Source organism: Lygodium microphyllum, chromosome 3 (assembly GCF_053477565.2).
Source record: "Lygodium microphyllum isolate KBCC chromosome 3, Lygodium_microphyllum_v1.1.10, whole genome shotgun sequence".
NCBI classification, from domain to species: Eukaryota; Viridiplantae; Streptophyta; class Polypodiopsida; order Schizaeales; family Lygodiaceae; genus Lygodium; species Lygodium microphyllum.
In genome coordinates this window covers 184,347,439-184,366,326 of record NC_141137.1, presented here as the reverse complement: position 1 = coordinate 184,366,326, position 18,888 = coordinate 184,347,439, and positions in this window count along the sequence as shown.

Below are 18,888 nucleotides of genomic sequence, written 5' to 3'. Positions count from 1 at the left end.
GCTTGCATGACACAGAGTTACAATACCTACAAAGTCTATGTACTGACTGATGTACCTACGGGTTATACCACATGTTTGTGGATGTTTTTGAGGTTGTAAAGGGCTGAAATACCCTGGTTTTCTGTAGAGAATAGTTGCAAAAAACTATCATAAATAGTCAAGGACTGAGGTTGGTTAGAGTGACTTGTTGGCTTGCAGGAAGTCAGGCAGTGACTAAATAGTGTCTGATACAACATGGCAAATGCAGAAAGGACTGACAACATAACCCAGATAGTGGGGGAAAATCTTGATAGTAACAATTATGCCATATGGAAGTTCCGCATGGAGAACTTCTTAATAGGGGAAGGCTATTGGGAGTTGGTGACTGGAGCGGAAGTTGAACCTGAGCTCCCAGATCGACCTACGGCTCTGATCAGAGATGATCACACCGAGCTTGGACAGAAAGAGCTCATAGAGTCTTGCACTGGCTCTCTTTATGTATCTGAGATGCAATGGCAATGCAGATAATGAACTGCAGCTCTCCTAAGGATGCACGGGACATTTTGGTCAAGTATTATGGCACAACCACAAGTGCCAGGAAGATACAGTTGAGGCAGAAGTTCAACAACATGGAGAGGAAGAGCAAATCTATACAGGATTATGTCACGGAGGTTAAGACCATTGCGGATCAGTTGGCATCTGTTGGTTCACAGGTTGAAGATGAAGACATGGTTGCTATGACCTTGAATGGCTTGGGGCATGAGTATAATTCTTTTGACACTTCTGTGTCTGTGCGGGCTGAAATGCCTAATTTCAATGAGTTGGTTGCATTGCTTATCCATGAAGAGGTTAAGCTTGGTTTGGCTGCAGGATCTAACAGTTATAAAAACAAGGATGCAGTTTTCTATTCCAATCAATGTGGCCGTGGAAACTGTGGTAGAGGCTATGGATTTGGCAGAGGAGGCCAGCAAAATGCATCCTATGGCAATAACAATCAGCAAATATCAAATGTAAGAGGTGGTGGAAACTTTAGAGGCAGGGGGAGATCTAGCCCTAGAGGTAGAGGCTCCTTGCAACAGCAACATCCATCTGTCAATCCGAACAAGGATAAGGATTGTCATTACTGTGGAAAGTATGGGCATATTGCCAAGGACTGTTGGAAGAAGCACGGCAATCAGAAAGGCAAACAACATGGGCATTTTGCTACATCTAGTCAAGCAGATGATACTTCAGGAGATAGATTGTTTGCCATGCAGTATGTAAAAGACAGAGTTGCTGAAAAATCCACTGATGATGTAGTTTGGTATATTGATTCAAGGGCATCAAACCATATGACTCCTCATGGTGATTGGTTCACTGATATGGTGGCTGGAAAAAATGGCTATGTTTGTACAGGTGATGACACGTAGCATAGCATTGAGTATAAAGGCAAAGTGCCTCTTGTGGTTCATGATGGAAAAAAGAAAAATTTGCATGATGTATTGCATGTTCCTTCGATTGCAAAGAACCTACTGTCTGTTGGTCAGGAGCAGAACTTGTAGGTTAGATTCAACAAGCATGGTTGCTTTATTGAAGAGTTTGGTAATGGATGCAAGTTAATAGCTCGTGGTCACAGGAATGGCATAATGTTGACTCTTGATGCTACCTTGCCAGAGCTGAATTCAACCATGTTTGCCCATGGTTCTGGCACTATCAGAGATTTGGAAATTTGGCACAAGAGAGTGGGGCATGTAAATTTGCAAAGGCTACAAATTATGCAAAAAAACAGCTTGTTACAACTTTACCCAAGTTCCAATATTCAGATATTGGTCATGTATGGGATGCTTGCCAGTTTGGTAACCAGTCAAGGTTGCCATTTGTCAGGCATGTAAGGTAGAGTACATGTCCATTGCAGTTAGTGCACTCTGATGTTTGGGGGCCAGCCCATAATGCATCCATGGGAGGCTTGAAGTATTATGTTACATTCATTGATGATTACAGTCGCTATACTTGGGTTTACCTTCTGAAGACAAAGGATGAAGTGTTTGCTATTTTTCAGCAATTTAAAAAGCAGGTTGAAAAGGAATTTGACTGCTATATCTCTTGCTTGAGATCATATAGCGGTGGGGAGTATGTGTCAAATGAGTTTGACAACTTTCTGGCTGAAAATGGCATACGTAGGTAGCTTACCTGCAGCTACACTCCTCAGTAGAATGGGGTAGCTGAAAGAAAGAACAAGATCTTGATGGAAGCTACTCGTGCCATGATGAATGAGAAGAAGATGCCGCTCTATTATTGGGCCGAGGCTGTTATGACAGCCATGTATATCTTGAATCGGACTCCCACTGTAGGTATTCATGAGATGACACCGTTTGAGAAGCTGTATGGCTATAAGCCGGATGTAAGTTACATGAAAGTCTTTGGCTGTCTTGCTTATGTGCATATTCCAGATGAAAAAAGAAAGAAGCTGGATCCAAAAGTGCATAAGTGTGTTTTCATTGGATATTCGCAAGAGAAGAAGGCATACAAATGCTATGATCCCTCTACCAGGGAGACCTTGGTGAGCAGGGATGTTATTTTTTATGAGTTGGGTTCTTGATATGTATCACCGGCAACAGTGCCATTGGATATGCCTTCCACTCATGTATCTATAGTTTATATGTAGCAAAGCACTGCTATGACAAGACCTAGTAGTCAGACAGTATCTCCATGGACAAGGAGATTGAGGAGCTCACCGTCCACTGACACTAGTATGTCAGTGAGGGGGAGATATGATGTCGTGGACAAAGGAAAATAGAAAGTTACTGAGGATGTATCTGGGATGATGACACCTGGTAGGATGACTTCTGGATATGAGTCTACTGACACTTTAGACAGTGAACTTGGTATTCCGACTGTCTATACGCCTGGCGCAAGGCAGAGCAGGTACATTCCGCCTCATGAGAGAGGGGAATCGAGTAGTGCACCACAGCTTAGACACTCACAGAGGATTAGATACCCTGTTGATAGGTTGACATATAGTGGCTATACTACAAAGCATGATGCTTACATGACAAAAGTGATGGAGGTCAAAGAACCAAGTACATATGTTGAAGCAGTGGAAAATGAGAACTGGTGTACAGCTATGGATGAAGAAATGAATGCCTTGGCTGAAAATAAGACATGGGATCTTGTGCCATTGCCTGAAGGAAAAAAGACCATTGGCTGCAAATGGGTCTACAAAATCAAATGCAAGTCAGATGGCAGTGTGGAAAGGTACAAAGCCAGACTGGTTGCTAAGGGGTATGCCCAGCAATATGGACTTGATTATGAGGAAACATTCAGCCCTGTTGCCAAAATGGCAACCATACGCAGTGTGATTGCTTTGGCTGCTGCTAGAGGATGAAAATTACAGCAAATGGACATTAAGAATGCATTTCTTACGGTGACTTAGCAGAGGATGTCTATGTGGCTCAGCCAGAAGTGTATGTTCACCCTGATTTTCAGCATTATGTATGTAAGCTGAAAAAGGCACGATATGGGCTGAAGTAGGCTTCGAGAGCTTGGCATACTAGGATCAGTAACTACTTGTAGAGGTTGGGTTTTACTGTTGGTAGGGCTGATCATAGCCTATTTACAAAGAAGATTGACAGTGGCTTGATAGTGCTGGTCATATATGTTGATGATTTGATAATCACTGGTGATGATGACTTGGGCATAAGGCATGTAATGAAGATGCTGAAATCTGAATTTGACATGAAAGATCTAGGCAAATTGAAGTACTTTTGGGGTATTGAGGTAATCAAGGATGAAAATGGTTTATGGCTGATGCAAAAACATTATGCCATGGAAATGCTGAAAAAGTATGGCATGGCTGAATGTAAACCATTGGATACACCCCTTGATTAGAATGTCAAGCTGGACATCAACATTGGAGCTGAAATTCAAGATGTGACTATGTACAGGTAGATGGTTGGAAGTCTGATCTACTTGACCATCACTAGGCCGGATTTGAGTTATGTAGTTGGGCTCATAAGTTAGTTTATGTAGAAGCCCAGGAAGTTACATTTGGATGCTATTAGGCAGATTATGAGATATGTTAAGTCCACTGTAGATGATGGGCTGTTCTATATGAGAGATAAGCCCTTGAAACTAGTTTGATACATAGATGCGGATTGGGTAGGATGCTCATATGATCGTAGATCTACGAGTGGTTATGCTTTTGGCCTTGGAAATGGCATGATCAGTTGGAGCAGCAAGAAGCAACCAATGGTTGCATTGTCTAGCACAGAGGCAGAGTATAGGGGTGCTGCATTGGCAGCATGTGAGGTTTCATGACTGCTCAAGATTATGGCTAATTTGGATATTCAGGTGGATGCTCCAGTGACCTTATTATGTGACAATCTCAGTAGTGTACTCCTGGCAATGAATCCAATATACCATGCCAGGAAAAAACACATAGAGGTACACTACCATTTTATTAGAGAGATGGTTCTTGCAGGGAGAGTAGATCTTATGCATGTGAAGACTGATGAACAGATTGCATATATTTTTACCAAGTCTTTGGGTAAATATAAGTTTAGTAGTTTTAGACAACTACTTGGAGTTCATCAGATGATTTGAGCTTGAGGGGGAGTGTTAGAATATCAAGCTCCCATTACTCTCCTATCAGTATGTATGACTGACATTAGCTGTGTCAAGCTATATCAGCAAGTGTGGGACATTAAATAAGTCGGTGGTCTTAGACCCGGTGTGAATGGTCCTATGGACCTTAGTACTATTATATACACTTATGTTATGTTAGTAGTCTATGAAATAATGGAAGATGATGAATGACCTGAAGGTGAGGTTACTGCTCCATTACACTATCTCTCTCCCTCTCTCTTCCAATAAACCCCACGACGATCCACACAGCTTTGTAGAGCAGTTCGAGCAAGTCTACGAAGTAGCCAACGGCCTCAGCTGTCAAGATTGTGGAAGAGAAGGAAGGAGTCTCACTTGTAGCTTTCTTGCTTGCACAATGGGGGAATACACACAAGGGTGGAGGCTGAAAACAGTTTTCCTCTTCTTAGTTGTGTAAGCCAAGAGAACTCAAGTACAAAGAAATAGAAAAACCCTATATATGGGTCTCAAACCAAACTCAACTAACTAAGGTGGCATACTAACTGAGCCACGAACTAGAATAGATTATATATGGGTCTAGCTATTATTCATGGGCGGCGTACCAACCACATCTGCACTGACAAGTCGGTGACATAAATGCACAACGGTCACCCTGGCATATCACGAGTGGAGCTCGATATCTCAACACTCCCCCTTGAGCTCAATCCAAATTCTTGCACACCAAGCAGGTCTCTGAACTTGCGCAGCTTCTCTGCGCACAATGCCTTCGTGAATATGTTAGCTACCTGATCCTTTGTGCTGACATAAACTAGATCAATAAGACCTAGTAAAACCCTCTCCTGCACATAGTGATAATGCACCTCAATGTGCTTTGTTCTAGCATGATAGACTGGGTTATTTGCCAAGTGTATACTGCTCATGTTGTCACAATAAATGACAGCTGGCCCATCTGTAGACTGATGCATATCATAAAGTAGCTTACGCAACCAAGCTACCTCACATGTAGCCATTGCTGCGCCCCTGTACTCAGCCTCTGTGCTAGATAAGGCAACTGTAGGCTGTTTCTTGCTGCTCCAAGTGATTGCAGCACTCCCAAAAGAGAACACATATCCACTGGTAGATCATCTATCAGAAATGCTACCAGCTCAATCAGCATCAGTGTATCCATGCAACTGTATCTGAACCCCAGTCTCATAAAATAGTCCATATTGCAATGTGGACTTCACATACCTGAGTATGCATCTAGCCACATCCAAATGTGGTTTCCTTGGAGCCTGCATAAACTAACTTACCAATCCAACAGCATAGCTCAAATCTGGCCTGGTAATAGTCATATAAATCAAACTTCCTACTATGCATCTTTACATAGTAGGGTCTTCCAGAAGCTCACTTGCATCTGTGCTCAGCTTCACATTCTGCTCCAAAGGAACTGAAATAGGCTTACAGCCTGTCATCCCATATTTGGATAGCATGTCCAATCCATATTGCCTTTGCAAGAGCTATATCCCACTTGGTGATCTAATCACCTCAATGCCCAAGAAATAACGCAGCTCTCCCAAATCCTTCATCTCAAACTTCTGCTTCAATAGCATTTTCACATGAAGGATATCTTCATCACTGTCGCCTGTCATAATCAAATCATCAACATAAATGACAAGTAGCATAATACCTTTCTCTATTTTTCTCACATAAAGTGAGAAATCTGCCTTGGAAATCTGAAAGCCAATAGTGACAAGATACTATCCTATCTTGTCAGACCATGCCCTAGGTGCTTGCTTCAAGCCATACAAGGCTTTCTTCAACCTGCAAACAAACTCAGGATGAACAGCATGCACATAACCTTGTGGCTGCTCCATATAGACCTCTTCTTGCAAATCACCATGCAAGAAGGTATTCTTTACATCCATCTGATGTAAAGACCATCCCTTTGATGCAGCCATAGCAATGACTGCTCTTACGGTTGCCATCCTTGCAACCGAACTGAATGTTTCTTCATAGTCAATGCCATATGTTTGTGCATACCCCTTGACTACTAATCTTGCCTTGTATCTGTTCACAGAACCATCTACATTGTGCTTCACCTTATAAACCCACTTACAGCCAATTGCATTCTTACCTTTAGGCAAAGGTACCAATTCCCATGTAGCATTTGCTTCCAAGGCATCCATTTCTTCATCCATGGCTTTCTCCCATTTTTCTTTTCCCATGGCTTGCTCAAAAGAAGTGGGTTCTGGTTCCTGTATCACTTTGACCATATATGCATAGTGAATGGCTGTAAATCCATCATATTTCAGCCTATCCATAGGATACCTAGCTCTTGTAGACCTGCGCAAAATAGGTTCACTCCCACGTGCTCTCAAAACATCCCTGGTCTTCCTTAATCCAGGTGTAACAATAGAAGGAATACCCAACTCATCATCAATGCTCTGTTCTAAGCCACTGGATTCACCATCCACATAAGAGTGACCTGCATTCACATCAAACATGGGCTGATCAACCTTCTCTTTTCCTTTTCGTGATACCTGCATACCACTATCTGCATTGCTTTGAGAAGATTCTCTTGATCTCAATCTACCTGTCCATGGTGAAGAATGTGAACCACTGCTAGAGGACACTCTAGGTCCACTAATATTTTGTGACTGCTGCTGTGAATTCTGTGCAGCATTACCATTTTGTGCATCGACATCATCAATCACATATACTGGTTTATACCAGCTACTCATCTCATAAAAAACAACATCTCTGCTCACTGTAAACTTACGAGTAGAAGGGTTATAGCATCTATACCCTTTTTGCTGCAGAGAGTAACCAATAAAGATGCACTTCTCAGCTTTTGGATCCAACTTGGATCTCAACTCATCTAGCACATGTACATAGGCAATGCAACCAAAAAAATTTAAATGAGAAATATCTGGTTTCTTACCAGTATACCTCTCCTTTGGAGTCATCCCATGTATTGCTACAGTGGGAGTCCTATTCATTATGTAGACTGCTGTAGCAACTGCCTCAGCCCAGTAAAAATCTGGCATGTCTTTTTCATTGAGCATGGCACGAGATACCTCTCCAATATGCCTGTTTTTCCTTTCTGCAATTCCATTTTGTTGTGGGGTATGACTGCATGAATATTGCTACTTTATGCCATGCTCCTGTAGGAACCTTGCAAAATCATTTGAGAGGTACTCTCCCCCTCCATCTGACCTTAGGCATTTTATTTGCAGGCCTGTTTCTTTTTCAACCATAGCTTTAAGAGTTTTGAAATGCCCAAAAACTTCACTTTTCTTTTTCATAAAATATACCCAAACTTTTCGCTATATTCATCAATAAAAGTGACAAAATAATGACAACCTCCAAGAGATGCAGCTTTAGTAGTCCACACATTAGAGTGGATTAATTCCAATAGCTTCTCACTCTCTTAAACATGTCTAGGAAATGGTTTCCTTGCCTGTTTTCCAAACTGACAGGCTTCACATATCTTATGCATTTCTGAAACCTTGAATTTAGGCAATCCTGCAACAATATTTTGGGCCTGCATTGATTTAAGTCGCTGTACATTAACATGACCAATGTGTTTATGCCAGATATCAATATTTGCAACTACACCGGTCCCGTGCACAAACATTGCTGCACTCAATTCAAACATGGCTGCATCCAACGTAAACATTCTGCCCTTCTTCTTTCCTTTTGCTATCAAGCGACCTTTATTTTTCATATCCTCAACAAAGCATCCATGAGGATTAAATCTGACCTGCAAGCCCTACTCAACCATTTGACCCCAACAGAAACCAGATTCTTGGTGATATTCGGGACATGAAATACATTGGACATGTATTTCTTTTTCCCATCCTGCATAGACAAAGGAAATTTTCCAATCTGCACAATAGGATGTGCAATATCATCACCAGTCTCCACAAATCCTCGTTTTTCCATTTTCCTTGCATCCTCCATCCATTCTGCATGACTTGTCATGTGGTTTGATGCACCTGAGTCAACATACCATACATCATTACTTTCTTCTGCACTTGTCACAGAATTGTTCATGTGTTGCACCATAAACAAATGCTCATTTTTGTCATCACCCTATCTACTAGAATTGCATAATTTCCTTGTTGCAAATTCCCATTTATGATGTCATTCTACTTTTTATAGCAGTCTTTAGCCATATGACCCATTTTACCACAGTGGTAGCATTCAACATTGTTGTTTGCATTTTGGACTCTTTGTCATCCACCACGACCTCTTTGGCTTCCCCTGCCTCTAGAGTTACCACGTCCTCCTCCATAGGACTGGTTTTCTTGAGTTTGCTGTATATTCTGATTTCTACCACGGCCTCCAGATCAGCCTCCTCTACCTCTGCCTCTACCTCTTCCAGCATTTGAGTAGAAGACAGCTTCTTTTGAAGTTCCTCCTGAAGAAGATGCACCACCATTTCTCTGCTCCTCAGAAATTAGAAGAGCAATCAACTCCTCAAAATCAGTAAATCTTTCACGGACGGAAATGGATCTTCGGAACTGTGTATAATCCTTTCCTAGACCATTCAAGGTCACAGAAACTAAATCATCATCTTCCACTGGCGACCCAATGGAAGCAAGTGCATCTGCAATCTTCTTCACCTTCATGTGGTAGTCATTGATGCTCATATTTTCTCTTTGCACATTATGCAACTCTTGCTTGAGCTGCATTTTCCTGGCTTGCGTATTTGTGCTATACATTTTTGACAAAGTATCCCATGCCTCCTTTGGCGTACTTGCATCTTGAATATGCACAATCATAGAGTCTGAAATGTTGATAGACAGCCAGTACATAACTTTCCTGGCTCTCTCATGCCATGCTTTAAATGCCTGCATTTGTTGTTGATTGGGAACATCAGGAAGAACTGGTTCTTCTTCATTTCCTGCAACAAATTCCCAATATCCTTTTTTAATAAGGAAATTCGTCATTCTAAACTTCCATGCTTGAAAGTTGTTCTTGTTAAGCTTTTCAGTGACAATCTGTGAGAGAGAATCAGACGCCATTACAGAACACTACAAAAAAAATTCTGTCACTGCAAAGAACACAGCTTTAGCCTCACAAGGGCTAATTTGCAAAACTGACGAAAGTGGTATTTGACCACACAGTCACTTCCTAGTGACAATTTTGCATCAACAGGCAACAAGGATGATTCTGTAACTCCCAATGTCTCTGCGCACAGGCATACGATGCAATTTCTACAGTAACTTTTCACCGACCTATAGAACAGTGGTCGCACAGCATAAAACAAGGCCTTTTCCTAAGTGCATGCATGAAACTTCCGCCTCCAAAACAGGCCCCGAAATGGCCTCAAATAAAAAAAACAGGGTCGCCAAGGGCTAAAGCCCTTGCCCGCAACATATACTGCCCTCTTGCTTCACCGCGAAGGGCGTCTCAACCTGAGACAATGCACTCTACCTGCAGAGATCTGCTCCCAAAACAGAAAATGAAAGCAACACTGCTCCTCTTACCAGAGAACCGCGAGCTTGGCTTGCTTTCTTGAGCTCCTTACCACGAACAAGGCTCTGATACCATGTCAAGATTGTGGGAGAGAAGGAAGGAGTCTCACTTGTAGCTTTCTTGCTTGCACAATGGGGGAATACACACAAGGGTGGAGGCTGAAAATAGTTTTCCACTTCTTAGTTGTGTAAGCCAAAAGAACTCAAGTACAAAGAAATAGAAGAACCCTATATATGGGTCTCAAACCAAACTCAACTAACTAAGGTGGCATACTAACTGAGCCACGAACTAGAGTAGATAAGGATAGCTGTCGTCTAGCTATTATTCATGGGCGGTGTACCAACCACATCTGCAAACAACTGACAAGTCGGTGACATAAATGCACAACGGTCACCCTGGCATATCACGAGTGGAGCTCGATATCTCAACATCAGCGACCTGACTCAGTGCTCTCAAGCGTTTGGGCTCTACTTAGGTGATAAGGGTAGGGCTTGGTATACAAGTTTAGATGCTGCAGAGCAAGCCAATTTCAATGGCCTCAAGAATCTCTTCATCAAGAGATTTACCGAGCCTGGATACTTCCACAATCAACTAGTACAATTGATGAATGTCAAGTAGAAAGAGAAGGAGGACATTTGCGATTATGTGACCCACGTGAGGAGTCTCTTCACGAGAATCCCTACGGGCAAATGACTGACTAAAAGAGCAGTTTCGACTGTATTCATCAGCGGAATTTGAAACGAGGAATTGTATAAGGATTTAGCAGGAAACTCGAGCTTGCAGCGAGATGTGCTAGCTAGGGTTTTTGAGGAAGCCATCAGAGTTGACGATCAGTTGAAAAAGCGGAGCTCCAGGAGCTCCAACTCAGAAGAAACCAACTCGTGAAGTTCAAAGAGAGTGTCAACCTCTAGTGAACGACTAGCCCCATCATCTCAAGTTAAGGGGAAAGCCACCGAGACAAAGGCTCATGTCAAGATGGAGATAGCCAAGCTTCAAGACATGTTGAGATGACCAACGTGCCCACACGTCCAATGCATGTATTGTGGCGGAAACCACTTGCTAGCCAAGTGTCAAGACCCTAGGTCGAGACCTTGTGCTAACTGTGGCAGGTTCGATCACATGTCGTGCATTGTAGATTTTCGAGAAGATTCCCATACTCGCAACCATATGGCCAACCTTAGCTAGCAAACAGGCCGCAACCACTCTTCGAAAGGGGAGCCCCATTGGCCCTTCCTGTGCCTAATGACATTAAGCCGGCTGTTCCTAGGATGGACATAAACCCTACAGGCATACCTAGACTGCTTGGTCCCTACGTGACCCATCCACCAAGTGACGCTCCACTCCACTACGTGGAAGAGCCAAATGAGGAAGAGACTTACATATATCATTATGTCTCTCACAACGATGAGGGCAATGCAGTCCTTATGGACTATCGACCAGTACTGGTGATGGTGTTAGGGAGAGGATGAGGTAGAGGCCTAGGAGGGCAGATGCAGGATCCAATCATCTGTTGGACTTGTGGTCACCCAAGGCATGTCTCATCACGTTTTCAGAGGGAGCAGTAGAACAGAGACAAAGCTGAACTAAGGTGCATTGAGTGCGGAATCACCCATCTCTTCATCGATTGCCCAAAGCGAAAACCTTCTTCAAGTTCAGCCAACGTACCATTTGTCCCATTGGGGTTGTTTGGTGTCGAGAATCTCAATGGGGAGGCCACACCTATCCCATTGCGGGTCATGACCCGGGCCCAAACGAGGCAGGTCGGCATATCACTACCAAGACCTAGCAACCTCAATGCAGCCTCGATAGGGAAGAAGAGCTGTAGGCGGAGAAAGAAGAGGTCAGAAGCTAAGATTGCACTAAAAACTAAGAGTGCTACAACTCTGCCTGTTGGAAAGAAGGTCAGGACGTAGAGGCAGAAACTTTAGCCCCCAAGATGGCCAGAAAGGGAAGTGCCAAGGTAGGGGAATACTGGCATCCGAAGCGCCAACTCGAGGCCATAGAGAAAGTGAAGGATTGGGTGAAAGAGTCACAAGAGCACTTAAAGGACACTGAGCCCATCCTAGAGGACGAGATCAATGATCCCCCTAGCATAAGTACGCCAGTCTCACCCCCTTGACCAAAGTCAAGAGATGCGACCGCACCACAAGCAGCACCGCTCTTAGGCCAAGCCTTGATGCTGTAGGCTTGCAAATCAGTCATGGCCATTGGCCAGGACAATCCAGTTTAGGAGAAAGACGAGCAGCCAACAACCTTCTTACCATGCTAGTGACCACCCTTGTGACGTTAACCCTGGGAGACTTGCTTAAGCAGCATCCCACCCTATGGCAAGACCTCAAGCAGTGGGTTGAGGGGTCACGAGAACAAGCTACTAATCTGCATGACCATGATGCACAAACACAAATACCGAGTCTAACGCTATACTCTGTGCCAAAATCCTTGCACGTTAATGCTTTCTGGGAAGGCACCGAGATGCATGCAGTATTACCGATTCTAGCCTTAGGCGACACAACGAGAAAAGGGGATCGTAGACATGGGAGACGAGGTTAGTGTGCTGAGCCATGTAGTACTTCAGACTTGGGAAAATCCACCTATCTAGACTACTCGGTTTAATGCACATTAGCAAACAGCATGAGAGTGAAGCCATTCAGGGCACTTAAAAATTGGCCAATGAAAATTGCAGGTGTCCAGTTCTCTGTCGACTTTATAGTCATGAAGGGGGTGGACTACGATATCCTATTAGGCCGACCCTAGATGCACAATGCCAGAGTTATCGAAGATTGGGGTAACGGCTTGATCTTTCTAGGCAACAGAATGGAAGCTGTGAGGGTAGAGATGGACACTTGAAAGACTTCACCAATCGACTTGGATGCCATCTGTGCAATGCTCAAAGGTAACGCTCAAGTCAGGAAGTCTTATGGGCCCTTGACCAAGTATATCCCATGCCCAGAGGATGAGCGAGATTGGATGCACATCCTTGCTACAGTCAACCTGCCGTTCTCGGATCATGAGGCATATGAGCAAGCCATCAAGATGAGGGGCAAGTCTAGCGGGGCACCTTCCGTACCAGTTTGCATGATGGCAGGAACCCTTCATGGGAGACCATAGCCCGTCACCTTCCAAGTGCCAAACAACAACAGAGAACTCCAGCAGGTTCTGCAATGCTTAACGGACAAGCTAGCTGACAATCCAGCAACAAACTTCAAACCACTCTAGGATCTCTTAGATGAATCCAATTGGCAATGGACTAGGGTGCATGACTTAAATCTTATGTACAACTAGGCCCTGGTCCCGAATCAATGACAAGAGATATACCAAGCCCGAGGAGACGACGAGCAATTTGGTGTAGAGGACTCTAATGACGAGTACGAAGACAGACCGCCAATCCTTCAGTGACGAAAGTGAGGGTGAGATAGATACCGTAGAATAAAACACTGAGGGACATGAGATAGAACAAATACGGGCAAAATCCAAGCCACAGAAAAAAGTATCTTTAGGATAGAACGGGGGGTCATGCGCATGGAGTGTGATCACGCCTGGTTAGAACACATAGGAGACATAGACTTGGAGCAAGCAGGCCTAGCCCAACTAGGAATGACACCAGTGCTTAGGACAGAATCACCATCTGAGCTACAACCACTAGGGGAGACCACCTCTTCTAGCAAAGATAGGGAGTTTGACTCTGAGTCGAAGGTCAGTTTGGATAGTGATCTAGAAATACCTAGGCCCCCCCAAGACCCAAAGCACCAAGGGGGACCTACCCATTCACTTGAGGCGCAGTCGATTGAAGCAGGAAAGGGCGAAACAATCCAGGGACACATGAACAGACGAACAACAAAAACCATGGGACCTCCATAAAAGATTTATGAAATTCAAGAAAGGAGATAGGGTAGTGATCCTGTTGGGTGCCAAATGGCACGGGCAGACGAGCGAACCAATCGAGGGACCAGCCAAGGTCAAGGAGGTGAACCTAGCCCAAGAAGGGGAGACACCCCAACCAGCCTTCATTGCTAATGACTTGACCGAGGAAGAAGAAACAAGTCTTGTCATTCTCTTGCAAGAGTATGTAGACATATTTGCTTGGTTCTTGGAAGAGCTTAAAGGGGTAGATCCGAGTGCAGTGACTCATAATATATCCATGACACTAGATGCTACGCCAGTGAAGCAGTGACCATACCCAATGAATCCAAAACACGCTCATGCTATTGAGGAAGAGATTGATAAGCTGATGAGAGCGAGATTCATTTACAAAATTGAGCACACGGACTAGGTATCACCCACAATCATCGTGATGAAGAAAAACGAAAAAATTAGAGTGTGCATTAATTACAAGAAGGTGAACGCTACTACTAAAAGGGACAATTTACCCATTGCCATACACCGAGCACATGCTTGAAAGAATGGCAGGCAAGGAGGCCTACAGTTTTCTGGATGGCTTCTCACGATACAATTAGGTGCAAGTGCATCCTGCTGACAGCAAAAGACTTCCTTCGCCACCGAGTGGATGTCTTTGCTTACATAGTCATGCCTTTTGGGTTGACTAATGCCCCTGCCACCTTCCAACGCCTCGTGTGTACCATATTTAAAGACATGCTTTGCAAATAATTGGAAGTTTTTTTCAATGATCTCTGTGTTCACTCGACCTGGATGGAACACTTAAACAAACTCCAAGCAGTCTTTGAGTGGTGTCACCTATATCATCTCTCCTTGAACCCCTTGAAATGCCAGTTTTGGGTGAAGCATGGATGCATCCTGGGCCACATGGTGTTGAAGAATGGCATTGCCACTGACTTCTCGAAAGTCAGGGTTATTGTTGACCTTCCACCCCCAATCAACTATAAGGGAGTCCAATGCTTCTTAGGCCATATGGGATACTATCAGTGGTTTGTGTTGAATTATGCATTGATAACTAGACCTTTATATAAGCTGCTGATTGTCTTTGAATGGACTGAAGCATGCCAACGAGCATATGAAGAGTTGAAGAAGGCTCTAACCACAGCATCAATTCTACGAGCCCTAGATTGGACCATTACCTTCCACGTGCATGTCGATGCTTTTAAATTTGTTGTGGGGGCAGTGTTGTGCCAACTTGGCGAGCACAACCTAGACTATCCAGTGAGCTTTGCTAGCAGACAACTCACTGAGATGGAAATGAACTACTCGACGATAGAAAGAGAGGGCTTGGCCATGGTGTTTGCTGTGAAGAAGTTCTGGCATTATCTATTGGCTACACCCTTTACCTTTTTTTTGGACCATCAAGCCTTGCTATATCTAGTGAATAAACCTTGCACTATAGGACACATAGCTCGATGGCTCCTTCTACTTTTGGATTTTGACTTCTCCATGGTTTTACGGAAGGGAAAAAAACACTACATGGCTGACCATATGTCATGCATCCCCATAGGAAAAGCTGCTAGAGAAGGCATTGTCGATGAATTGCCAGCAGACGCCCTCCCTTTAACCTTTCCAGTGAGAGAGATTTATTCAAGGCCGATCTAATGCTGTATTGGGCAGATGACATAGTCCAAGTGCTTGAGCATAGACTACCTGAACGCCCGATAGAGAAGGCAAGACTAAGGAGACTCATTCTCAAGATCCAACCCTACCAGTTGATAGCAGGCCAACTGTATTGCCTAGGGCAAGATGGATTGCTGCGTAGATGCATGTGCGTGCATGAGATGCACGACGTGCTCTTAGAGGCACACAACAAAATTTTTGGTGGATAATTTAGCGGAGACATGATGGCCCACAAGATGCTGAAGTCTCAACTATGGTGGCCAACAATGTTTCGTAATGTAGCATGATTTGTTAAGAATTTTGACAAGTGTTGGCAGACAAAGGTCCCAATTCGCAAGGATCAAATGGAGTTGACCCCAATCATTGCACGACAACCCTTTAAAAAATAGGGAATCAACTTCATAGGACCCATCAGCCCCACTGCATAGTATTTGCAAGCCAAATACATTATTGTGGCCACAGACTACCTAACGAAATGGGCAGAGGCGAGAGCAACACAAAAGAACGATGCTCGAATGATTGCCAAGTTCTTGTGGGAGCAAGTGATCTCACGATTCGGCTTCCCCATCGAACTAGTTAGTGACCAGGGCACACACTTCATCAATGAAGTGATAGCACACCTCCTATCCACCTTCCTAATTATCCATTGGAAATCCTCTCCATACTACCCTCAAGCAAACAGGCAGGAAGATTCCACGAATAAGATTCTTGTCAATGTCTTAACCAAGGTAGTCTCAGCCTCGCGCAAGGACTAGGATAATAAGCTGATGGCAGCCTTGTGGGCTTACCACACAAGCTGATGGCAACCTTGTGGGCTTACCCCCTTTAGGTTGACCTACGGAATTGAAGCAATTCTCCCTGTAGAATTCTTCGTGCCTAGCTTGAGAATTGCACTTCAGGAATGATGGGAAGGAAAGGAGGCATGGATGCAACGCCTAGTTGAACTCGAATGCCTCTTGAAGACTCGCCTTCTAGCCAGTCATGTGCTCATATGTGAGAAGGCACAATGCAAGAGATAGTTTAACAAGCACGTCAAGCAACACAACTTCAAACAGGGTGACTCAATGCTCATATACTTAGTTAAGGGGCATAAGCAAAAAATGAAGTTTAGGGGTCTTGGACCTTTTAAAGTTCGTGCAATCAGTCAAACGGGCAACGCCAAGCTCGAGACTCTAGACGTTGAGGGAATAGGCTTCTTCAATGGCAGTCATATCAAGAAGTACTATCCTCCCACGCATCCTTTGCATGAGCCACCAATGTTGGAACCGCCTATCAAAGTGTGGGTAGCCACAATTACTAAAGTTGATGAGGCGGATGAGGAAGCCGTAGAGCCTGCATACCTGCACATCATTGTCACTGCCAAGCAAACATGCACCTTCAATGCCTTGATTGATGAGGGAGAAGACTTTAGTGTCTTGACTCATGATCATTGGACCCAACTTGGCAAACCACCATTACAACCCACTAATGCCAAATTAAGCCCATATGGGGGCCGCTCATACGCACTTCTCGGCAAGTGCAGGGCCGCCGTTTCTATCGAGTCTAAGACTGTACCAATGATCTTCTACGTGTTGACAAACGCCAAAGATGTAGGCATGGAGTCGCTGCTAGGGCGAACCTTCAAAAAGCAAACTCGTTGCAACATTGATTATGAGTTGCAGCGCATCCACCTTGCCATAGGCAATGTTTGTTGGGGGTAAAGGCACCTTCACCTAGCCACCCGTGTATTACTACACTGACAGTCATTGCCACTGCACACTGCAGGTGGCGAGTGCCCGTCATCGTCACTTTATTCTTTATTCTTTTAGTGACAGTTTGAATAAAGGAAGGCCCGGTCACACATTGTGACTATTGGAGTTCCCATTTCTTGTCTCTCTCTTTCTTGATCTTGCTCTCTCGCCATAGCTCTCAAGTGCAAACTTCGATCCTTCTCACCTTTCAACTCGTATCAGAGCTCGGCTTCCCGACTCTTGAGCTTGGTTCATGGCATTCTCAGCTTCCCATCAACTCCCCACTTGCATTAGGTCTCCTTCCCGGCAGCCATATCCAACTCCTTCGAGCTCCCATTACTCCCCGGCTTCCCGAGCACCTTCTCGGCCCCTTTGGGCACCCTCAAGGCATTACATCAGAGGTATTGCTTCATTCTCCACATGGTTTTGTATTATTTTCCAATTACACAGGCTATGAACAATTTGGGGCAGCCACCATTGAAGCTCCCTTGCTTCATATCTACATTGCCCTTGATCAAGACCTCTTGAGGCTTGTTGTGTGCCCCCTTGGGCACCTACTTGAGCCCCTCCTCAACCCAATTTATGCCACATGGGCTGCAGGGCACCCAAGATAGAAGCACACTATTTGGGCCTAATTCCAGGCTGGTCTCCATCTACATCACAGGGTACTACTCAAGCTCCAGGCCATTGGGCACTTACAGACTTCATTTGAGGATTTTGCACATGCTTTGATGCTTGGTATCGAGGGTTTGAGCTTTGACATTGCTTATGGTCTAATTTAGCACTATTTTGGGACTATCATAATAGTCCACAGGTAGTTCATAACAGTGCTACAATAACATTTGATGTTTATGCTTGCCCGGCATTGTCATTTGATGCCCAGTTGGTCCCGTATGATGCCTACATGTTAAGGGAATGTATGCCTATTGACCATTTGGAGCTGATTTTGCATGCTGAAATTTCTTATTTTGACAGTCATTCTTGGTTGTAATAAAAGCGGGCTGAAGCTATTACACATGCCTTGGGTTATGCCTATTGGTTCCGGCCTATGTCTTGGATATATGCCATGAAGTATTGATCTTCGGGGTATGACTTCAAGCTTGGGTTCCATTCTAGATGCTTTTGGAAGAGCTTTGACATTACACACTCATTGACATGGTTCATGCTTGACAGTGGTATATGCTTTGATAGTGACGCTCCTTGGATTTATGCATACCCATTGCCTACGGCTTGATGCTCATGTCCCAGTTGATTACCCTATGCATATGTTGAGCTTGAGTGCTCATTGAAGCTCTACCTTGGATGCATTTTGGATTACCTGGAGTTGTCTTGGATGTTTTTTGGCTTGTTAGAGTTTGGATTGGGATGTACTTGATGTCTTACATGCTTATGGATGCTACATACGGATGCTATACCACCTACATGTTTGGGATGTACTATTGATGTATTGTCTTGGACTTATGTCATTGGCACTGTGTCTTGCCTTGGTTTGAGCTCTTGAGCTTGTATATACGGCTTTTGTGCCAGTGGGAGCATTCTTGAATGCTTATCAGACATTGAGCAGGTGGTGCTTTTATGCATTGAGCAGTTACATGCTATTGAGCAGTTTATAGAC